Here is a 24,819-nt window from a genome sequence, read left to right as displayed (position 1 = left end):
CAAATAAGTCAGCTACCCATAAATTCATACCCGAGTGACTGTTAAAAACTTATGATTGAAACTTAATTAATCAAGGAGTTCCTTTTTTTTATCATAAGTCGAACATACATATAGTAAAAATATTATATTATTCTTAACTTAGTAGATAATGCAGCAAATTATATTGTCGTAATTATTATTTAAGTTTTATGGATGAGGAAGATGTGGTGATATAAGAAGAAAATAAATTTTACATATTATTTTAAGGAGAAAAAGTAGATATATTTCTGTACGTATTGACATTTAATTTTTTATGTGATTTTAATATTTATATAAGATAAGAATACATAATGCAAAGGTACTAATAATTTTTGTCACAATACAAGAATTATGTGTATAAAATAGAATTGTAAATTTGAAATTGTTGATGCATCTGCTAAGTGAAATAATTCTGTTAAGACAATAGGTATTTATAGTAAGTAAAAGGAAGGATATAGAACAGGACTTCTTAGGCAATTTTCCTTTTGAGGGAGTTGATTAATGTTACTAAAAGATACGGAGGGTAGGTAAGTGTATAAAGGTGGAAAAATTTACGAGAAATATACATAATAGAACGCAAAGTTTTAGAGAAGAAGGAAATGATAGCAGGAATAATTAAAATCAAATGGTGGATGCGAGAGAAGAGAAATTTTTAAGTGTGGCGCCATCTAGAAACGAGTTACAAATTTATTCTTTGTGTGATTTGTAGATTTCTTTTTCGCGTACCATTGTAGATTTCTTTTTGACGCGCCTCTGCAGATTTCTTCTTCGTTTACACTTGTAGATTTCTTGTTTGTGGTAATTTTCTGTAGATCGTGCATGAAAATAATGACGTTTTTTTAGTAATTGTACTGTGGGAGCTTTTCGTTTGTTTATTTATATCGAAATGTGGAAATTAACAAATTAATTTAAAAATGTGCGTTTGAAATGAATGTGGAATTTAAACTTGAAAAGCAAAAAAGAAAAGTGGAATGTCATTTTAGTCGATCGATAGAATATCTGTGGAATTAGAAATTAGGAGGTAAGAAAGAAAAGAAACTCATCGTCAAAGGAGTTTTAATAATTGCCTACTTTCAATAATTATTGTAGTATTCGCAGATTAAATAAATTTGTCTTTTTTCTAACGCAATGAAAACTTATTTTGGGTGCCGTCGGAAAGCAGCTTTTTGATAAAGATCATATTGTTTTGATTCAACTTGTACTTGTAATTTGAGGTTGTCTAGTGTGTGTTGCAAGATTGGTGAGATTCCAATACTCTTGTGTATAATTAATGATATCAAATATTACATTCTTCGTGGAATGGTACGTACTATAGCTGCCTGTCTTCTTTTTAGCACAAAAACTGCAGCCAAAAGATATGAAATTGTCGTTCCAATCAGAACGCGGCGAAAAAGATTCTATCAGCCTCGATAGTGGAGGCATTCCTGACGTTGATGTAAAAAGGTAAAAATTTGAATTTTTACAGTGCTAGACTTCAGTTAAAGTTATGCAACTGAAGAAACTTGTTATCGAATAAACAATTTACATATAAAATGAATTGAACCACTATTACAATACAGTATATCAATTTGAAAACGAACCTTTAGCGATTACAGAAAATACGTAAATGTACCAAAACACGTCGATTTTATTTTCAAGGGGAATATTCTTTTAGGGTTCTTTAATAAATTGCATGCATCCACTAATGGAGTTTGAATTATACCCCACTTGAAAGGTGTTTTATTTACCTTTCCAAAAATATATATTTTTTTTTCATTGAGAGATTTTTAAAAAATCACGTCCAAAGTATAAACAAGCTTTATTATCAATTGTATTGGAAAAAAATTGTTTATTAAGATCTTAATTATTTTAAATAGCGTTTATTATTTGTTAAATAAGGATAAAGTTAATCACTTTTAAACTTTAATATTTATAGAAGCCTTTACTTAATTTCCTTACACGCAGCTGTAATTCTTCCAAGTACGTTCAGTTAAAGTTTAACATGAATTATTAAACAGATTTCACGTTCATTTGTTCTTTTACTTTTTTGTAGTAGAACTTTAACAGTGGATAGGATAATTATAAAATAATATAGGCCCATAAACGAATCGTTTTAAAGATACCGGTGATATATTATTTTTTAAGGGGAAAAATAAGATACATTTCTGTACGTATTGATATTTAAGTTTTTAGATGATTTTAATATGTATATAAGAATACATAATGTAAAGGTACTAACGATTTTTGTGACGATACAGGAGTTATGTGTATATCATAGAATTGTAAATTTGGAATTGTTGATGCATATGTTATGTGAAATAATTGTGTCAAGACATAAGGTATTCATAGCGGGATCAATTTGGATTAAATGGTGGATGCGAAAGAATTTTTTAGGCGTGGCGCCATCTGGGAGCATGGGTTATAAATTTTTTCTTTGTGTATACTTGTAGATTTCTTTTTTGTGTGCTTTTACAGATTTCTGTTTCGTGTGCATTTGTAGATTTCTTTTTTATAGGAATTTTCTGTTCATCGTGCATAACAATAATGACATTTTTCAGTAATTGTGCTGTGAGAGTTTTTCGTTTGTTCATATTAATTGAAATGTGAAAATTAACTTAAAAGTGTGCGTTTGAACGGAAAATGTGGAATTTAAACTTGAAAAGCAAAAAACAAAAGTGGTGTCATCTTAGTCGATCGATAGAATGTCTGTGGAATTAGGAACTAGGAGGTAAGAAAGAAAAGAAATCCATTGCCGAAGGAGTTTTCAATAATTCTCCATTTCCAATACCTATTCTAATACTTACAGACCATACAAACTATTAATAAATATCCCTTTTTTCTAATGCAATCAAAACTTAATTTTGGTACCGTCCTAAAGAAGTTTTTTCATAAAGATCATTGTTTTGCCTCAAGTTGTACTTGTCATTGGAGGTTATCTCGTGTGAGTTGCAAGATTAGTGGGATTCCAATACTTTTGTGTTTAATTAATGATATTTTGAATATTACATTCTTCGTAGAAAGATACGTACTATAGCTGCCTGTCTCTTCCTTTCAGCACAAGAATTGCAGCTAAAAGATGTGAAATTGTAGTTCTACTTTGAATGCACCGAAAAAGATTGTACCATATCTAGGAAAGTGCAAGTTGCCTGTTAGTGAAAGTATTCCTGACGGCGACAGAAAAAGGTAGGAATTTAAAATTTTTATGGTGTTAGATGTGAATGAGAGTCACCATGCAATTGATGAAAATAATCGTTATCAAAGAAATAATTTATATTCAAAATTGTATGAATATTACAACAGTGAGTTAATTTGAAAATGAACCACTTTTGATATTTCTGGGATTATAGAAAATGTGTTAATATACAAAAATAAGTGGATTTTATTTTCAAGAGGGATGTTTTTCTTTGGGATTATTTTATTAAATTGGAACTACTTTTTAGTAGAGGTGAAAAAAACCACTAAGATTTAAAATGGGTAGCAAAGTTCAGTGATACCTAATTTGAAAGGTTTTTTTAGGAAAAATAATGTTTAAAGCGTAAAGAAGCTTCATTATTAATAGTATCGAAGAAAAATTGTTTATTAAGATGTTAACTATTCTAAAGGGCGTTTATTATTTGTCAAATAAGAATAAAGTGAATTGTTTTTACACTTTGATATTTATAGAAATTTACACTTTAATTTGCTTGCATGTAGTGGTAAGTTTACTTAAGCTTTGTTGTGAATTATCATATGGACATCACTTTTAATTTGTTTTTTTCCTTTTTTATAGTAAGACCTTAAAAGTGAATAGAATAATTACTTTTAAGAACGTTCCATACCAATATAGGTTCATAAACGTTTTGTTTTAAAAATATCGGGTGTGGAAAACTTTAGGAGAAATTTTAATTATTTTTCATAACTTTTTTAAAATAAATTTACCTAAGAACTATTAACGTTTTGTCGTAATTATTATTTAAGTGTTATGGATCAGGAATATGTAGTAATTTAAGATAGAAAATGAACTATATATTATTTTTAAGGAGATTCGGTAGGTATTAATATTTAATTTTTTAGATGATTTTAATATGTATATAAGATAAGAACACATAGTGCTAAGGTAATAATGATTTTTATCACGATACAGGAGTTATGTGTATAAAATAGAATTGTAAATTTGGAATTGCTTAATGCATATGTTATGTGAAATAATTGCGTTAAGACAATGAGTATTCATAGCAGGACCAATTAGGATTAAATGGTGGATGCGAGAGAAGAGATTTTTATGTGTGACGCCATCTGGGAGTCTGCGTTGCAAGTTTCTTCTTCGTGCGGTTTTGCAGATTTCTTTTTGGTGTGTTTTTACAGATTTCTTCTTCGTGTAAACTTGTAGATTTCTTGTTTGTGGTAATTTTCTGTACATCGTGCATGACAATAATGACATTTTTTTATAATTGTACTGTAAGAGTTTTTTGTTTTTTTATTTATATTAAGTGAAATGTAGAAATTAACTTAAAAGCGTGCGTTAAATGAAAATGTGAAATTTAAAATTGAAAAGCAAAATACAAAAGTGGTGTCATCTCAGTCGATCGACAGAACATCTGTAGAATTAGGAACTAGGAGGTAAGAAAGAGAAGAAACTCATTGTCAAAGGAGTTTTTAGTAATTGTCGACTTTCAATAACTATTGTAGTATTCGCAGATTAAATAAATTTGTCTTTTTTCTAACGCAAAGAAAACTTATTTTGGGTACCGCCGTAAAGCAGCTTTTTGATAAAGATCATACTGTTATGATTCAACTTGTACTTGTAATTTGAGGTTGTCTAGTGTTGAGTTGCAAGATTGGTGAGATCCCAATATTCTTGTGTTTAACTAATGCTATTGAATATTATATTCTTCGTGTAAAACGTATGTACTATAGTTGCCTCTCTTTTCTTTTCAGGACAAGAACCGCAGCAAAAGGATGTGAAATTGTGTGTGCGTGTGTGTGTCCACTCGGAATGCAGTGAAATGATTGTGTCATCTCAGAAAGTGGAAACTGTTTGCTGGTGGAAGTATTGCTGATGGCGACAGAAAAAGGTAGGAATTTAAAATTTTTATGGTGTTAGATTTGAAGGAGAGTTACTATGCAACGAAAGAAAATAATTGTTACAAAGAAGTAATTTATATCGAAAAGAATTGAACGAGTATTACAACAGTGTATTAATTTGGAAACGAACCACTTGATATTTCTGGGATTATAGAAAAGGTGTTAATATACAAAAATAAGAGGATTTTATTTCCAAGGGGGACTTTCTTTTGGGGTTTGGTATTCAATTGCAAATACTTTCTTGTAGGGATGGGAACAATCACTAAGATTTTAAATAGGTTGAGTGATATCTAATTTTTTTATTTATTTTTTTTCGTTTTATTGAAAGGTTTTGGGAAAAATGATGTTTAAACCGTAAAGAAACTTCATTACTAAATGTTTTGGGAAAAATGATGTTTCCTTATTAAAGGTATTCAAGAAAAATTGTTTATTAAGATGTTAATTATTCCAAAGGGCCTTTATTATTTGTTGAATAAGAATAAAGTGAATTGTTTTTAAACTTTGATATTTATGGAAGCTTTTACTTGAATTTGTTTGCAAGTAGTTGTAATTTTTGCAGGTAAGTTTGCTTAAGGTTTTTGTGATTTATCATACAGCTTTTACCTCGATTTGTTCTTTTGCTTTTTTGTAGCAGGACTTTAAGAGTGCATAGAATAATTACTTGGAAGAACATTTCATACCAACATAGGCTCGTAAACGTTTGGTTTTGAAGATATCGGGTGTGGAAAATTTTAGAACAATGAGGTTATTTTCATAACGTTCTTAAATTAAAATTACCTATGTACTATTAACGTTTTGTTACAAAAAAGTGGGCCACTGTATTTAGTATTTCATGTTGTGTTTTATTATTGCAAGTTCTAAAATTGAAGGAATTCTAACCTAGATGACGATTCGCGGTTTTTTTTGCGACGTTGCTAGTTCCTCCCTTTTCTCCCAAAAGGAAAATGAATGATTTAATTTTCATTTGATCTTTGAATTTCACGGTTAAATAGCACATTTAACAAATTCATTGCTGAGGGAAATTATTTATCATCATATTTTAAATAGGAAAAACCATCCCCGAGGTGTTTCGGGCAGTAAAAGTGTCAAAAAGTACCTAATGAACCGACGGTGTATCAATTATTACTATTGGGTCATGAATATTTGGATTTACTCGATTTAAATAGATCTTTTGATAATTATTATGAAAGTTTGGAAAGAAAAACATGTGTAGTAAAGGATACCGAGGAAGGAATAGTAATAATTGATACATGATCGATTTATTAGTGGTTTTTTAACACATGTAGTGCCCGAAACAACTCGGGGGTGATTTTGTCTAATTGAGATATGATGATGAATGAATTTCTGGTTTGGGGAAGGTGTGAACTGGTGTGATTTTGAGAGAAAAGGGGGAATTGGGAAATTTTTGCAGGGGAAACTGGGGATTTTGATCCGGGTTAGAATTTCTTAAAATTTTACGATTTCTTGCACAAGCCGGCAACACTGTACGGCACCGGGCCCAAAGAGGGCCCGGACAAAATGACGGACGCGACGCAAAGTTACGTGGAGGCGATTGGCCTCCAGGTAACTTGGCGAGGAGTCGGCCAGTTTGGCCGACCCCTCTTTGGGGGTCTTCAACCTCGTTTTTCGGATTCGGCAGAACGACAACGTCGACATATCGGAGTCATCCCCTTAGAGAGCGGGGGAACGCGGGAATTATTCATGGGGCCAGCATGAATAAGGCCTTTGTTCCCGGCGCTCTCCGAAAAGATGGCGGCGACATGCGCCGCTGCCGTTAACTGGTCTCGAATCCCGAGTAGAAGAAGACGAAGGGGGTCGTGAAAATCGCGAATGTCTATACACTTAATTTTCTGGAAGCGGTAGGGTTTTCGCGTGGCTCCATCTTTTAGTTGTCGGAAAAGGAAGTTAAAATTGTAAAAGACGAGAATGGGATAACCTCTCGGATCGTCAAGAGTGTCTGGAAAAAGTAAATGAAGATGTAAAATTTTGGAAGTTAATTATTAAAAAATAAAAGAATTGATTATCTACTGGATTCAAGATTAGAAGATTGCGATCCACAAATTTACAAAGTAAGAAGAAAGTAAAGAAATACTGGATTTTTCCATAAAATTTACTCTAACAGTGGAATTTGAAATGGTACCGTGGATGGAGAAATATTACAACAAAGAGGTAAATTAAGGATCTAAAAGCATACATTTCCAGGAAGCAAACGGAGGGACGTATTAAAAAAGGGAACACAGAAAGAGTGGGTCTGGAACAAGTACCTTTTTGGTTAGGTTTACGAGCACGAGATTAGTAGTGAGGATTTTCAAGAGAAAACCTAAAAGGATGGACCGAACGTTTAACCTACACATTAGGAAGAAAGAAGGTCGGTTGCTCCTCAGATTTGATATAAATAAGATTAAACCATTAAGATTATAGAGGATTTCCTCGACAGATCAACAATGACCAAGGAGCCAGAGGTAGACACACTTAACTTTATCCAAAATTTGTAAGGAAAGTTGGATTATTGCTCGTATCCATCGATAGGAAAGACACATTTTTGAGTGGAGGACCGAAAAGAATCTAGGTTAAGAGCAAAAAGATACCAAGGTAGTACATTGTAGCTTTATCGAAGAATAGTGCTTTATTTATTTCTTCTTAGCGAAAAGGATATGATTTATAAGGGAAGGAAAGAGGGTGGTTACTTGGATACATGGAATTTTGAAAGACAAAAATAGGAAATTACAAGAACAGCAAAAGTGAAAATGATCGAATAAGCTGACTGGGGCCGAGTAAAGGGAAAAAGAAAGGCAGCCAAAGTATTTTTTCACAAGGAAGGAGATATCGAGATTTGGAGGATTGCAAGTAAGTGGATTATTAGGAGACCGCTTTTTGTCTTAAGAGGAATAGGAATTTCTTAGTTATTTTGATGCATCAGAAGAACATTTGATTAATTTAAAAGGAATTGTGTGAAAAATTGTAACATAACTTATGGATTATTTTGGAATTGAATATTTGAGAAAATAGAGTATTTAATTGGAGCACCGTACTACCGGAAAGGGTAATTTTATTTTGAATTTGTATGTGAGTATAGTAGGTAGGGTGTTTTATGGATATTTGGAAAATTCACCATTATAAGTATTATTTGTCTTATTGGAAATAATTTATTTAAAAGGTAAGAGACAACAGAAGGTATTACACATTGAAGATTAAAATTGATTTATGTAGAAATGGTGAAAATATATTGTTACATTAGTAGATATTGTAGGAAATTAAATTGTGATTATTATTTAAGTGTTATAGGTAAGGAGGATGTAGTAATTTAAGATAGAAAATAGACTATGTGTTTAGTTTTTTAAGGAGACAAAATAGATACATTTCTGTAGCTATTGATATTTAATTTTTTAGACGATTTTAATATTTATATAAGATAAGAAAATATGGTGCAAAGGTATTAGCAATTTTTGTCAAGATACAGGAATTACGTGTATAAAATAGAATTATAAATTTGAAATTGTAGATGTATATGCTATGTGAAGTAATTTTGTTAAGATGTTAGGTATTCATAGTAAGTAAAAGTAGGGATATAGTACAGGATTTCTCAGGGTATTTTTCTTTTGAGGGAGGTAAAAGATACGGAGGGGAGGTAGGTGGAAAAATGTACGAGAAACATGCATATAGAATGTAAAACTTTAAAGAAACACTGGGTAGGATAGCAATTAGGAGTAAACGGTGGATGCGAAAGAAGATGAGAGATTTAAACACAAAAATAGGACTTTATTTGTTATATGGAGGGATAATATAAAGACATGTAAGAAGAACGGGAGGGAATGCAAATAGCTGCATAAAAGAATGGAGAAATTTGTTAGTAGATTATTTGTTAACAGCAAAGATTATTCCTCCTGGATTTCGAGGATAAGACTAAGAAAGAACATTTATTTCAGAAGGAACAAATGAGCATGCATATTAAAATTAACGATATTAATAAAGGTATTAGGTAACTTATGGAAAACTTGTTTAGAACGATAGAATAAGGGAAGTTATATTATTTTTTTAATTATATTTTATTAGTGTTAGTATGTAGTCATTGTCAACTAGGAGCTTCCTAAAATTGTAGAGGAACTTTAGGGCTTAGAAAAGCCAATGGGACGATTTTTCTCGGAAGATCTTTGAAAAAACACTGGTTTTTAAGGATAACTTGAGGATTCTGGGACAAAATGGTGAACGAGATATATTCACTGGAACCGTGAAGTTAGGAAAAGTAATTACAGGAAAAAACCGAAATTGTGAGGTCTAAGTGGAATTAGGGACGACGAATTTGGAAGGTTTAGCGATTTGGTGTTTTTGGAAATTTCTAAGCAGCTCAGGAAGGGCTGGAAAAAGACTTGGAAGAAAAAGCATTGGACAAGTCAAGTGAGAAGTAGAGATTGCACGGGGGTGCAATATTCATTGGAGAAGATATAAGAGAGAAGGTGGAAAACAAGATTGGTTTATTTTGAGGAGGGTTTGAACAAGTGGAATCGTGTGTAAAATAAAGGGATGAATTTGGACGATATGGCAAATGAGGTTTTCTTTAAAAAATATTAAAAGGAAGATGGATTATAGAACGTTATAGATTTGAAAGATTTTTAAAGAAATTATTTTAATTGTTTCTAAATTAACATTATGTATGATAATTTTTTATAGTGTTGTTTACGTATAAGTAGGATATTTATTAGTTTTTAACTTTTGTAATTGTAAACTAACGCAAAAGAGATAATAAGAGGGACAGAGGAGGGTAGGTTGACGTAGCCTTTTTAAGATAATAGGATGCTCCACATAATTTACACACAAGTGGGCCAAGTGTGCAAATTATTGGGATAACATTAAACTGGCACCAACAGGTACTATCACGGTTCTAAAGGATTTATTAGAACTGGGAATTTGCTAGTCTGCTTTTTCGTGTTTTTACTACATTTTATGATTGATTAATATTTTATACTTTGTTTCCTACAGTAGTAGATTCTTTATGTAGTCTACACACTGTGCTGGTGAGATATAATTTGTATTATTTCGGAATTTTATTAGTGTTTTAGCCTTTTGTGAGATAGAAAAGTAGGACGTATGTTCTATTTTAATTATACAGGGTATAGGGAAATAACTTTGTCAAATTTAACCGACGATCGAGAACATTATTTGAAACGTAAAGTTTTTTTGAACAGGAAAGAGAAACGTTTGTAAATTGACGAATTTTTATTTAGAATTAGAAAATTAGAAAGGCTAACCCGAACTAACCAGGATTAGAATGGGAAGTACGAAGGTAGCAAAGTTATTTCCCTAACACTGTATGTTATATTTACGGCGGGTGCGTGTAATCCCCGGCGAGTTGGGATTGACGAAGCTAGAAACGTAACGTTGCTTTTGTATTTAATGAGAAAGTAAAGCTAATAGGGAAATTACCGTGATATTTGAGGAGATTTAATTTTTGGACGTCGTCGTAAAGAAGGGAACTATTAAACTGAGTCATTTAAAATGGCCATTCGAAGTTGAATCATTAGTAGAGTCAGCTGTGGAATTTTACACGAGAGAAATAGAAGATGAAAAGTAGGTCGCAGCGGGATCGTACGAATTTGAACGACAGGGGAGAGTGAGGTTATATTGCTTTATTTATTATTACTTTTAACTTTGAAGATTTCGATTAAACATTTAAGCTATTTTTTAAGAAAAGAGGTCGAATTGTTTAAAAAATGAACAATAATTGTCGAAAATGTCGTCCATTCACTTGAACGTACAAATTTACCAGAACTTTGATACTTTGGAAGGCACGGTCGAGAATTCGTGGGGTGATAACTGCACACTGCCCAAATTCGTCGTTTGAAACTTTGATTACGTGTATTTACGGTGTAAAAGTATTATAAAACTGGCAACAAGAAGCAACCCAGAGGTGTGATGTGCGGGGGCCAAGGTGGGTAGATATGCTTAGTGCACGAACTTATTAAACGATCGATTGACTTCTCGAAGGTAAACTAAGGTTATAAGAGCTGTGGTTATATTATGTTGAACATAACCGTGTGGTAATTTGTCTAAAATGTAAAGCAACTTTTTGATAAAGATGTGATTGTTTTGAGTTAATCGGTACTTGTACTCTGGGGTTATTTAATGTGAGTTGCAAAGATTCCAACGTTCTGGTGTTTAAGTAATGGTATTGAATATTATATTCTTCCTGGAAACCTATGTACTATAGCTGCCTCTCTTTTCTTTCCAGGACAAGAACTGCAGCCAAAGGATGTGAAATAGTGTGTGTGTGTCTGTGTTCGTCCCAAATGCAGTGAAATGATCGTGCCATCTCCGAAAGTGGAAGCTGTTTGCTGGTGGAAGTATAGCTGACGGCGACAGAAAAAGGTAGGAATTTAAAATTTTTATGCTGCTAGATTTGAGGGAGTGTTACTATGCAAAGGAAGAATATAATTGTTATCAAAGAAACAATTTATATTCAAAACGAATCGAAAGAGTATTAAAACAGTGAGTTAATTTGAGAACGAATCACATTTGATATTTCTGGGATTATAGAAAAAGTGTAAATATACAAAAATAAGGGGATTTTATTTTCAAGGGGGACATTCTTTTGGAGTTTTTTTATTAAATTGCAAGTACTTTCTAGTACGAAGGGAAAGAACCAGTAAGAATAAAATTGAGAATTTTAAATAGGTAGCAAGATTGAGTGATACCTTATTTGAAAGGTTTTTTTTTAATTTTTTTGGTTTTCTGGAAAGGTTTTGGGAAAATTGAAGTTTAAGCCATAAAGAAGTTTCGTTAAGAAAGGTTTTTGGGAAAAATGATGTTTAAACCTCAAAGAATCTTCGTTACTAAATGTTTTGGGAAAAAGGATGTTTCCTTATTAAAGGTATCAAAGAAAAATTGTTTATTAAGAGGTTAATTATTCCAAAGGGTCTTTATTATTTGTCGAATAAGAATAAAGTGAATTGTTTTTAAAGTTTGATATTTATCGAAGCTTTTACTTGAATTTGCTTGCATGCAGTTATAATTTTTGCAGGTAAGTTTGCTTAAGGTTTTTGTGATTTATGATACAGCTTTTACCTCGATTTGTTCTTTTGCTTTTTTGTAGTAGGACTTTAAGAGTACATAGAATAATTACTTGGAAGAACATTTCACACCAACATTGGCTCGTAAACGTTTGGTTTTGAAGATATCGAGTGTGTAAAATTTTAGAACAATGAGGTTATTTTCATAACGTTCATAAATTAAAATTACCTATGTACTATTAACGTTTTGTTACAAAAAAGTGGGCCACGGTATTTAGTATTTCATGGTGTGTTTTATTATTGCAAGTTCTAAAATTGAAGGAATTCTAACCTAGATGAAGATTCGCGGTTTTTTTTGCGACGTTGCCAGTTCCTCCCTTTTCTCCGAAAACGAAAATGGATTATTTAATTTTCATTTTATCTTTGAATTTGACGGTTAAATAACACATTTAACAAATTGATTGCTCAGGGAAATTAATTGTTATCCTATTTTAAATAGGAAAAACCATCCCCGATGTGTTTCGGGCAGTAAACGTGTTAAAAAACACCTAATAAACCGATGATGTATCAATTGTTACTATTGGGTCATGAGTATTTGCATTTATTCGATTTAAATGGTTGTTTTAATAATTATTATGAAAATTTGGAAACAAAAACACGTGTAGTAAAGGATACCGAGGAAGGAATGGTAATAATTGATACATGATGGATTTATTAGTGGTTTTTTAACACATTTACTGCCCGAAACAACTCGGAGGTGGTTTTGTCTAATTGAGATATGATCGAATGTGTTATTTCACCGTGAATTTGGGGAAGGTGTGAAAATGATTTTGAGAGAAAAGGGGGAATTGGGAAATTTTTGCAGGGGGAAACTGGGGATTTTGATCCGGGTTAGAATTTCTTAAAATTTTAGGATTTCTTGCACAAGCCGGCAACACTGTACGGCACCGGGCCCAAAGAGGGCCCGGACAAAGTGACGGACGCGACGCAAAGTTACGTGGAGGCGATTGGCCTCCAGGTAACTTGGCGAGGAGTCGGCCAGTTTGGCCGACCCCTCTTTGGGGGTCTTCAACCTCGTTTTTCGGATTCGGCAGAACGACAACGTCGACATATCGGAGTCATCCCCTTAGAGAGCGGGGGAACGCGGGAATTATTCATGGGGCCAGCATGAATAAGGCCTTTGTTCCCGGCGCTCTCCGAAAAGATGGCGGCGACATGCGCCGCTGCCGTTAACTGGTCTCGAATCCCGAGTAGAAGAAGACGAAGGGGGTCGTGAAAATCGCGAATGTCTATACGCTTGTTTCTTTGGAAGCGGTGGGTTTTTCGCGTGGCGCCATCTTTTAAGGGTTCGGAAAGGTAGTTAAAACGGTAAAAGACGAGAATGGGATAACCTCTCAGATCGTCACGAGTATTCCGAAAAAGTAAATAAAGATGTAAAATTTTGGACGTTAATTATTAAATAATAAGAAAATTGATTATCTGCGGGATTCAAGATCAGAAGATTGGGATCCAGAAATTTCCAGAGTGAGAAAAAGTAAAGAAATACTGGATTTTTGGATAATATTTACTCTAACAACGGAATTGGAAATGGTACCGTGGATGGGAAAATATTACAACAAAAAGGTAAATTAAGGACTTAAAAGCATACATTTCCAGAAAGCAAACAGAGGGAGTTATTAAAAAACAGAACACAGAAAGAAATGGTCTGGAACAAGTACCTTTTTGGTTAGGTTTACGAGCAGGAGATTAGTAGTGAGGGTCCTCAAAGGAAAACCTAAGAGGTTAGATCGAAAGTTTATCCTAGATCTTAGGAAGAAAGAAGGTGGGTTGCTCCACTGATTTGATATAAATAAGATACACCATTAAGATTATAGTGGATTTCCTCGACAGATCAACAATGACGAAGGAGCCAGAGGTAGACACACTTAACTTTATCCAAAATTTGTAAGGAAAGTTGGATTATTGCTCATATTCATCGATAGGAAAGACACATTTTTGAGTGGAGGACCGAAAAGAATCTAGGTTAAGAGCAAAAAGATACCAAGGTAGTACATTGTAGCTTTATCGAAGAATAGTGCTTTATTTATTTCTTCTTAGCGAAAAGGATATGATTTATAAGGGAAGGAAAGAGAGTCGTTACTTGGATACATGGAAATTTGAAAGACAAAAATTGGAAATTACAAGAACAGCAAAAGTGAAAATGATCGAAAAAGCTGACTGTGGCCGAGTAAAGGGAAAAAGAAAGGCAGCCAAAGTATTTTTTCACAAGGAAGGAGATATCGAGATTTGGAGAATTGCAAGTAAGTGGATTATTAGGAGATCGCTTTTTGTCTTAAGAGGAATAGGAATTTCCTAGTTATTTTGATGCATCAGAAGGAAATTTGATTAATTTAAAAGGAATTGTGTGAAAAATTGTCCCACAACTTATGGATTATTTTGGAATTGAATATTTGGAAAAATAGAGTGTTTAATTAGAGCACCGTACTACCGTAAAGGGTAATTTTATTTTGAATTTGTATGTCAGTACAGGAGGTAGGGTGCTTCATGGATATTTGGAAAATTCACCATTATAAGTATTATTTGACATAATTTGTTTAAAAGGTGAGATAACAGGTGTTATTATAAATTGAAAATTAGAATTTATTTGTATACACATAGTGAAAGTATATTATTTTTGAATTAGTAAATATTGTAGGAATTGTGAATTACATTATGATTATTATTTAAGTGTTAAGGATAGAAAGTAAACTGGATATATTATTTTTTATAGGAAAAAACTAGGTACATTTTTGTAAGTGTTGATATTTAATTTTTTAGATGATTTGAATATTTATACAAGATAGGAAATGATAGTGGTAAGGTACTAATAATTTTTGTGAGCATATAGAAATTATGTGTATAAACTCGAATTGTAAATTTGAAATTGTAGATGTATATGCTAAGTGAAGTAATTGTATTAAAATATTAGGTATTCATAGTAAGTAAAGGTAGGGAAATAGTACTGGATTTCTTAGGGTATTTTTCTTTTGAGGGAGTGGAAAAATGTACGAGAAACATGCAAACAGAAAGTAAAACTTCAAAGAAACTGGATAGGATAGCAATTAGGTGTGAAGGGTGGATGCGAAAGAAGAGTAGGAATTTAAACATAAGAATAGGACTTTATTTATTATATGGAAGGATAATACGAGCATTTGTAAGAAAAATGGGAATGAATGAGAAAGAATGTATATTAGAAAAGTAGAATTTGCCAGTAGGTCATTTATGTATTTATAGTTCATAAGAAAGTAAAGATTGTTACTTTTGAATTTTAACAGTAGAGGTGAGGAAGAACTTATGTATATTTGAGAGGTAAATAAGAGGAGCTTTAGAAGGAACAAATGAAAACGTACATTAAAATTAGTGATATTAATAAGGGTATTAGATAATTTACGGAAAACCTATTTGGAATGATAGAATAAGGGAAGTTATTACTTTATTATATTTTATTAGTATTAGTAAGTAGTGATTGTGAACTGGGAGCTTCTTAAAATTCCAGAAGAGCTTTTGCAGGAGCTAGAAAAGCTATTTGGGCAATTTTTCCTGGAAGATCTTTGGAAAAACACTGTTTTTTCAGGATAACTTGGGGAGTCTTGGACAAAATGGTGAACAGGATGTTTTGACTGAAATTGTGGAGTCAGGAAAATTGACTATGGGAAAAAACCGAGATTGTGGAGTCCTAAAAGGGGTCTAATTGGAACTAGGGATGATTAATTTAGAGGATTTAGGGATTCGGTGCTTTTAAAAATTTGTAAGAAGTTCAGGAAGGAAGGGAAATGGTCGGTGGAGATAAGATTTTTTCCTGAAAGAGGAGAACTGGAAAAAGACTTGGAGGAAAAAAGCATTAGGCAAGTGAAGCGAGAAGTAGAGATTGGAGTACGAAGGTGCAGTAGTCATTGTATAAGACAGGAGAGAAAAGACAACTAAGAAGATTGGTTTATTTCGAGGAGAGTGGGGAAAGTGATAGGATGAATTTGAACGATAAGGGGAAAGAGGTCTTCTTAAGAAGACATTAAAAGGAAGATGGATTATAGAACATTAGAGATTTTAAGGATTTTTAAAGAAATGGTCTTAATTATATCTAAATTAGAATACTATTTAGGGATAAGTAGGATATTTATTAGTTTTTAACTTTTGTAATTGTAAACTAAGGTAAAAGAGATAATAGGATGCTCCACATAATTTGCACACAAGTGGGCCAAGTGTGCAAATTATTGGGGTAACATTAAACTGGCACTAGCAGGTATTTTCACGGTTCTAAAGGGTTTATTAGAACTGGGAAAGTTGCGACGGTAGAGACAAAAACAGGTGGCGAATTTGCTAGTTTGTGTTTCTATTCTTTTTTTATATATTTGCTTTTGAAGAAACACGGAAAAGTATTTTATATTTGTGCGTTTTACACATTATTTTTAAATTGAAGAATTTTTCACGAGTGCTGTAGTCTTTCGTTAGAGAGACTATCATTTTATTTTAATTATACATCGTGTCGGGGAAATAACTTCGGAATAGGAAAGAGGAAGAAGATTCGTAAACGTAACTATTCTCATTTCTTTGGAAAAAGAGAAACACATTTAAAGAATTGGCAATGTGTCTTTTAGTTTGTTTCATTTGGATGCTTCTTTAGAATAAGAGAAATTAAAGTAGGAAAGTTATTTCCCTAACACTCCGTACATTTAGGATAAGTGGGTGTCATCGTTAGTTACTTGTGAAGGACGACGAAATTAATATTAAATTGCAACATTGCTTTTATAAGCAAGGAGACGAGGAAGTAACGAAAAGAAAGAGGACGGGATGATTTCCGCGCATTTTCGGAAGTTATCGTACCGAGGGAACCATCAGAACCGACATCTGCACCGAAAATTGACGTTCGAAGTTTGCACGAGAGAAACGGAAGACGAAAAGTAGGTCGCGAGGAACGCATCGCGTAGCTCGACCATTTTCTGTCAAAAAGAACTTTTTGACAGAGCGGAGAGAGGTTACGTCGCCATATTTACTTTGTATTTCGAAGACGTTAAGGCGTATGACTAATTTTTAACAAAATTAGTCTAATCGTTCGACAAATGAACAATAATTGTAGAAAATGTCGTCCATTCACTTGAACGTACAAATTTACCAGAACTCCGATACTTTCGAAGACATCGCGGAGAACCGGTGGGGTGATAACTGCACACTGCTCAAATTCGTGCTTTGAGACTTTGATTAGGTGTGCTTACGGTGTAAAAGTGTTATTTTATAAAACTGGGAACAAGAAGCAACCCAGGGGTGTCAGGTGGGTAAATATGCTCGGTACAGGAACTTATTAAAGGAATGACTACATTCTCGAAGACAAACTAAGGTTATTCGAGCTGTGGATGAAGGAATTTGTCTAACAAGTAAAGCAGCTTTTTGATAAAGATGTGATTGTTTTGAGTCAACCGGTACTCATATTCTGAGGTCATGTAGTGAGATTTGCCACGATGAAATGTAAAGGTTTCAAAGTTCTCATGTTTAAGGATATTGAATATTAAATTCTTCGTGGAAACTTAAGTGCTACAGTAGCCTCTCTTTTCCTTCCAGGACAAGAACTGCAGCCAAAGGATGTGAAATTGTGTGTGTGTGTGTCTACCTCGAATGCAGCGATAAAGATGGTGTGATCTGGGAAAGTGCAAGGTGTCCAGTAAAGAAAGTATTCCCGAAGGCAACAGAAAAGGTAGGAATTTAAAATTTTTATTGTGTCAGATTTGAGGGTTAAGCAGTTGAAGAAAATAATATTGAAAAGAATTGGAAAGAGTATTCTAACAGGGTGTTAATTTGAAAACGAACCACCTCTGATATTTCTGGGGTTATAGGAAAAGTGTAAATATACAAAAATAAGTGGATTTTATTTTCAAGGGGGAGTTTGTTTTGGGATTTTGTATTAAATTGCAAGTACTTTTTAGCAGGGGTGGGAACAACCACTAAGATTTTAAATAGGTGAAGTGATACCTAATTTTTTAAAGAATTTTTTGTCTTTTTATTAAAAGTTTTGGGGAGAAATGATATTTAAACCGTAAAGAAGCTTCGTTACTAAATGTTTTAGGAAAATTAATGTTTAAACAGTAAAGAAGTTTCGTTAAGAAAGGTTTTTGGGAAAAATGATGTCTAAACAGTAAAGAAGCTTCGTTACTAAATGTTTTGGGAAAAAGATGTTTCCTTATTAAAGGTATCAAAGAAAAATTGTTTATTAAGATGTTAATTATTCCAAAGGGCCTTTATTATTTGTGGAATAAGAATAAAGTGAATTGTTTTTAAAGTTTGATATTTATCGAAGCTTTCACTCGAATTTGCTTGCATGCAGTTATAATTTTTGCAGGTAAGATTGCTTAAGGTTTTTGTGATTTATGATACAGCTTTTATCTGGATTTGTTCTTTTGCTTTTTTGTAGCAGGACTTTAAGAGTACATAGAATAATTACTGGGAAGAACATTTCAAACCAACATAGGCTCGTAAACGTTTTGTTTTGAAGATTTCGGGTGTGGAAAATTTTAGAACAATGAGGTTATTTTTATTTATAACCTTCTTAAATTAAAATTACCTAAGTACGCTTAAAGTTTTGTTACAAAAAAGTGGGCCACAGTATTTAGCTTAGTATTGCATGGATGTGTTTTTATTATTGCAAGTTCTAAAATTGAAGGAATTCTAACCTAGATGAGGATTCGCGGTTTTTTTGCGACGTTGCCAGTTCCTCCCTTTTCTCCCAAAACGAAAATGAACGATTTAATTTTCATTTGATCTTTGAATTTCACGGTTAAATAGCACATTTAACAAATTAATTGCTCAGGGAAATTATTTATCATCATATTTTAAATAGGAAAAACCATCCTCGAGGTGTTTCGGGCAGTAAACGTGTTAAAAAACACCTAATAAACCGAAGATGTATCAATTATTACTATTGGGTCATGAATATTTGTATTTACTCGATTTAAATAGATCTTTTGACAATTATTATGAAAATTTCGAAACAGAAACACGTGTAGTAAAGGATACCGATGAAGGAACGGTAATAATTGATACATGATCGATTTATTAGTGGTTTTTAAACACATTTACTGCCCGAAACACCTCTGGGGTGGTTTTGTCTAATTGAGATATGATCGAATGTGCTATTTCACCGTGAATTTGGGGAAGGTTTGAAAAATGATTTTTTATTTTGAGAGAAAAGGGGGAATTGGGAACTGTTGGCAGAGGAAACTGGGGATTTTGATCCGGGTTAGAATTTCTTAAAATTTTAGGATTTCTTGCACAAGCCGGCAACACTGTACGACACCGGGCCCAAAGAGGGCCCGGCAAAGTGACAGACGCGACGCAAAGTTACGTGGAGGCGATTGGCCTCCAGGTAACCTGGCGAGGAGTCGGCCACTTTGGACCGACCCCTCTTTGGGGGTCTTCACCCTCGTTTTTCGGATTCGGCAGAACGACACCGTCGAGAACACATCGGAGCCATCCCCTAGAAAGCGGGGGAACGCGGGAATCTTTCATGGGGCCAGCATGAAAGATGCCTTAGTTCCCGGCACTTTCCGATAAGATGGCGGCGACATGCGTCGTTGCCGTTAACTGGTCTCGAATCCCGAGTAGATGAAGACGAAGGGAATCGTGAAAATCGCGAATGTCTATACGCTCGTTTCTTTGGAAGCGGTGGGTTTTTCGCGTGGCTCCATCTTTTAAGGGTTCGGAAAGGAAGTTAAAACGGTAAAAGACGAGAACGGGATAACCTCTCGGATCGTCACGAGTATTCCGAAAAAGTAAATAAAGATTGAAAATTTTGGACGTTAATTTATTAAAAAATAAAAGAATGGATGATCTACGGGATTCAAGATGAGAAGATTGGGATCCAGAAATTTACAGAGTAAGAAAAAGTAAAGAAATACCGGAATTTTGGATAATATTTACTGGAACAGTGGAATTCGAAATGGAAACATGGATGGGGAAATATTACAAAGAAAGAGGTAAATTAAAGACCTAAAAGCAAACATTTACAGGAAGCAAACGGAGGGGCTCACGGAAAAACAGAACACAGAAAGAAAGGGTCTGGAGGAAATACCTTTTAGGTTAGGTTTACGAGCACCAGATTAGTAGTGAGGTTCTTCAACAGAAAACCCAGCAGGAAGGATCGAACATTTAACCTACAAATTAGGAAGAAAGAAGGTGGGTTGCCCCACAGTTTTGACATAAAATGATGGAACCATTAAGATCATAGTGGATTTCCTCGACAGATCACCAATGACGGAGGGGCCAGAGATATAGACAAGGAACTTTACCAAAAACTTGTATCGAAAGTTGGATTATTGCTCACATTCAAGGATAGGAAAGATAGATTTTTCACCGGAGTAGTCGGATTCAAAAGAACTTAAGTTAAGGGCAAAAAGATAGCAAGGTAGTACTTTGTAGTTTTATCGAAGGACAGTGCTTTATTTATTTCCTCTTAGCAAAAAGGATAAGATTTATAAGGGAAGGAAAGAGGAAGTTAACTAGATGGATACATGGAACTTTGGCAAGAGAGAAGTAGGAAATTACGAGAACAGCAAAAGTGAAAATGATCGAAGAAGCTGACTGGGGCCCAGGAAAGGGAAAAAGATAAGGGCCAAAGTATTTTTTCACAAGGAAGGAGATTGTGAGATTTGGAGGATTGCAAGTAAGTGGATTATTACGAGATTGCTTTTTTGTGTTAAGAAGAATAGGAATTTGCTGGTAGTTAATAAGTAATTTGTGGGTTTAGTTTTGAAAGTGAATTAAGAATTTCCTAGTTTCTAGTTATTTTGATGTATTAGAAGGATATTTGATAAATTTAAAAGGAAATGTGTGAAAAATTGTACCATAACTAATGGATTGACTTGTGGAATTGTAATTTGAGAAAGTAGAGTATTTAATTGGGGCACCATATTACTGTAAAGGGTGATTTTATAAGTTAGTACAGTAGGTAGGGTGTTTGATTGGTATTTGGAAGTGTAAGGTGAAAGATTCACCATTATAAGTATTATTAGAAATAATTGAGGATTAGATTTTATTTATATAAACATAGGAAAAGTATATTATTTTTAAATTAGTAGATATTGTAGGAATTGTGAATTACATTGTGATTATTATTTAAGTGTTAAGGATAAAGATGTAGTAATTTAGAATAGAAAGTAAATTGGATGTATTATTTTTTATAGGAAAAACTAGGTACATGATTTGTAATTGTTTAGATGATTTGAATATTTATATCAGATAGGAAAGCATAGTGTAAAGGTACTGGTGATTTTTGTGAAGGTACAGGAATTATGTATTTAAAAGAGAATTGTAAATTTGAAATTGTCGATGCATATGTTAGGTGAAGTAATTCTGTTAAGATATTAGGGGTATTCATAGTAAGTTTAAGTAGGTAGGGACATAGGAAAGGACTTTTTAGGCAATTTTTCTTTTGAGGGAGGGGATGTAGGTGGAAAAATGTAACAGAAACATGCACATAGAATGTAAAACTGCAAAACTCGAGAGAAATTGGAAAAGATAGGAATTAGAAGTAAATGGTGGGTGCGAAAGAAGAGGAGGGATTTAAACATAAGAATAGGACATTATTTATTATATGGAAGGATAACTTGAGCATATGTAAGAAAAGTGGGAAGGAATGTATATTAGAAAAGTAGAATTTGCCAGTAGGTCATTTATGTATTTATAGTTAATAAGAAAGTAAAGATTATTTCTTGTGAATTTCAAGGATAAGAGTAAGAAAGTACATGTATTTCAGAGGGAAGTAATTAGAGCTTTTAGAAGGAACATGTAAATTAAAATTAGTGATATTTATAAGGGTATTAGGTAACTTGTGAGAAACACGTTTGGAGGGATAGAATAAGGGAAGTTGCATTATTATATTTAATTAGTGTTAGTATGTAGTCATTAGATATGTGTCAACTAGGAGGTTCCTAAAATTGTAGAGGAACTTTAGGGCCTAGAAAAGCCATTTGAGGAATTTTTCCCGGAGGATATTTGGAAAAAAGTCTGTTTTTAAGCAATACTTGGGGATCCTTGGACAAAATGGTGAACGGAATTTATTCATGGAAATTGTGAGGTCTTAGAAGGGATGTAACCGGAATTAAGGAAGAAGAACTTGGGAGATTTAGCGAAGGGGAAAATTTGAAAGAGGCTTAGCAAGGGCCGGAACTGGTGAACGGAGATAAGATTTATTCTGAAAGATGAGGAAAACTGGAAAAAGACTTGGAAGAAAAAAGCATTTCCAGCAGTGGACAAGTCAAGTGAGAAGTAGAGATTGGAGCACTGTGGTGCAGTATTTATTGGAGAAGAGAAGAGATAAGAAAAAAGGTGTATAACAGGGTCGGTTTATTTTGAGGAGAGTTTGAATATGGTGGGCAAAGTGATAGGATGAATTTAAACGATATAGCGAATAAGGTCTTCTTAAGAAAGCATTGAAAGGAAGATGAATTTGAACGATTTTTAAATTAAGATATTGTGTATATACGATAATATTTTTATAGCGTTAATTATGTATAAGTAGGATATTTATGTAGACTGAAGGGGCCTTTTTAGGAAGCCTCACATAATTTGCACACAAGTGGGCCAAGTGTGCAAATTATTGGGGTATTATTAAACTGGCACTACTAGTAGGTACTTTTACGGTTCTAAAGGATTTATTAGAACTGGGAAAGTTAAGAAAAAGAGAGGTAGGGAATTGCTCGTTTGCTCGTTTGCTCGTTTGCTCGTTTACTTTTCCAAATTTGTACTACATTTTATGATTGATTAGTATTTTATACTGCGTTTCCTATAGTAGTAGATTCTTTGTGTAGTTCACGTACTGTGTGGGTGAGATATAACTTGTATTATTTTAGAAATTTATTAGTGCTTTAGTCTTGTGTGAAATAGACTATTAGGACGTAGGTTCTACTTGAATTGTACAGGGTATAGGGAAATAACTTTGTCAAATTTAACCGACGATCGAGAACATTATTTGGAACGAAGAGTTCTTTTGAACAGGAAAGAGAAACGTTTGTAAATTGAGGAATTATTATTTAGAATTAGAAAATTAGAACGGCTAACCGGAACTAACCACGATTAAAATAGGAAGTAGAAAAGTAGCAAAGTTATTTCCCCAACACTGTACATTTACTGTACGTGTATAATTCTTGGCGGGTTTCGATTGACGAATTTTAGGTTAGCATTAGCAGTCAGCCGTGGTAATTTACACGAGAGAAATAGAAGATGAGAAGTAAGTCGCAATTCGATCATGCGATTTGGAATGACAGAGTAGAGTGAGGTTATATTAATTTATTTATTACTATTTTTAAGTTTGAAGATTTCGATTGAAAATTTAGGCAATTTTTTAAGAAAAGAAGTGTAATTGTTTAAAACATTGATAATAATTGTGGAAAATGCGGTCCACTAATTTGAAAGTTGAAGTTTACCAGAACTTTGATACTTTTGAAGACATTGTCGAGAACTTGTGTGGGGTGATAATTGCACACTGTCCCAATTCGTTCCTTGGGGCTTTGATTACGTGTGTCGATTGTCTCGGAAGTAATTTTTTAAAACTGGGGACAAGAAGTAACCCACTGGTGTAAATTGGAATTGGTCGAAGGATTCCACATAACATTCTCGAAGATGAACTGAGGTTATACGAGCCATGGCTCCATCACCTCGGACATAACCCCATCGTACTTTGTCAGGGTGTGCGGATGAAGGTATTTGTGGAACACGTAAAGGTGCCTTTGGAAGTATTTGAGGATTATTTGTATTTTAGATTTGCATAGTTTGAGAATTTGCACATTCCGAGCTATGAAAGTAGGTATTATGACTGAGGAGTGTTGGGAATGATGGATTCAGAAGATTATTATGTGTATTATGTGGTGTCTCATTGAACTAGGTGCAATGAATTGTCATTGTTTCAGATTCCGAAGGATGAAGTACTCGGAACACTTGCATTTGGTGATAGGTGCCAGGAGATAAGTCGAGGGGACAATGTCTTCAAGAAAGCATTGGAGGTTTGAAGCTTCTTAATTAATTTTGTGAGAAAACAGATGAAATGCATAGAGCAACTGAGAAAGGAAAAGGGAGAAATGGAAGGATCCAATGGTAGGTAAGTGATGAAACTAAGAAGTAGTGATAGGTCGAGGGATTTGAGAAGAAGAGTATTTTGTGAGGAACGAAAAGTGAATTGTACTTTTTCTTCTAAATTTGAGAGTCGAGTAGATGTGTAATTGGTACTCGTACAGTACAGTTTTTGATATTGTGTGGTTCTTTAGCATTGCTAATGGCTCGTGTAAGTAGAAATGGTGGATTCTTTTGTATTGTAAAAGGGGTTAAGGGATAAATAAATGGAAAGATTTGAAAGTACATTGAAGGGTACTAGTTTCTTAATGAATTTTTGAGAGAAACATATGAATTTAGTAAAAGTGCAAAGAAACTTTTCGTTCCTAGATAGGAAATGAGTGTATTTTTGATAAAAGATGAAATTTAAAATTGAGACAACTAATTTTCTATGGTTTATGTATTATTTAACTGATTTTTGATAACATTTCTGTTTGTATTTTACTAACTGGATATTATATTTATTAAATTTGTGACTCTTTTTGTATTACTTTTGATGACTCGAAAGAGTACTTGTCGAGGTGATACATTGAAGTGGTGGTATATTTGGTAACTGTATATTATTTGTTGTTATTATTATTATTATTCTTTAAGAAGCTTTTGGAACTAAAAAAAGGGTGTTTCT

At 33.4% G+C, this 24,819-nt stretch overlaps 1 long non-coding RNA gene across 5 annotated transcripts; it reads left to right on the top strand.

The window, feature by feature from the left end:
- The first annotated feature begins 901 nt into the window (after positions 1-901).
- Positions 902-24,819, top strand: LOC136418535 (uncharacterized). Of its 5 annotated transcripts, none has more exons than XR_010752930.1 (9): positions 2,578-2,725; positions 3,053-3,180; positions 4,915-5,051; positions 11,288-11,424; positions 17,658-17,790; positions 20,099-20,264; positions 20,333-20,493; positions 20,546-20,751; positions 23,996-24,819. It is a non-coding gene; the product is annotated as an uncharacterized lncRNA (long non-coding RNA). The 5 variants fall into 5 exon arrangements; XR_010752932.1 differs by lacking the exons at positions 20,099-20,264; positions 20,333-20,493; positions 20,546-20,751 and adding exons at positions 7,264-7,429; positions 7,483-7,653; positions 7,706-7,908; XR_010752929.1 differs by lacking the exons at positions 2,578-2,725; positions 20,099-20,264; positions 20,333-20,493; positions 20,546-20,751 and adding exons at positions 902-1,039; positions 1,353-1,461.

This window comes from Euwallacea similis, chromosome 35, assembly GCF_039881205.1.
Source record: "Euwallacea similis isolate ESF13 chromosome 35, ESF131.1, whole genome shotgun sequence".
Taxonomy (NCBI): domain Eukaryota; kingdom Metazoa; phylum Arthropoda; class Insecta; order Coleoptera; family Curculionidae; genus Euwallacea; species Euwallacea similis.
The sequence above is the reverse complement of the archived record's forward strand: the minus strand, read 5'-3'. Positions and strand labels throughout refer to the sequence as shown.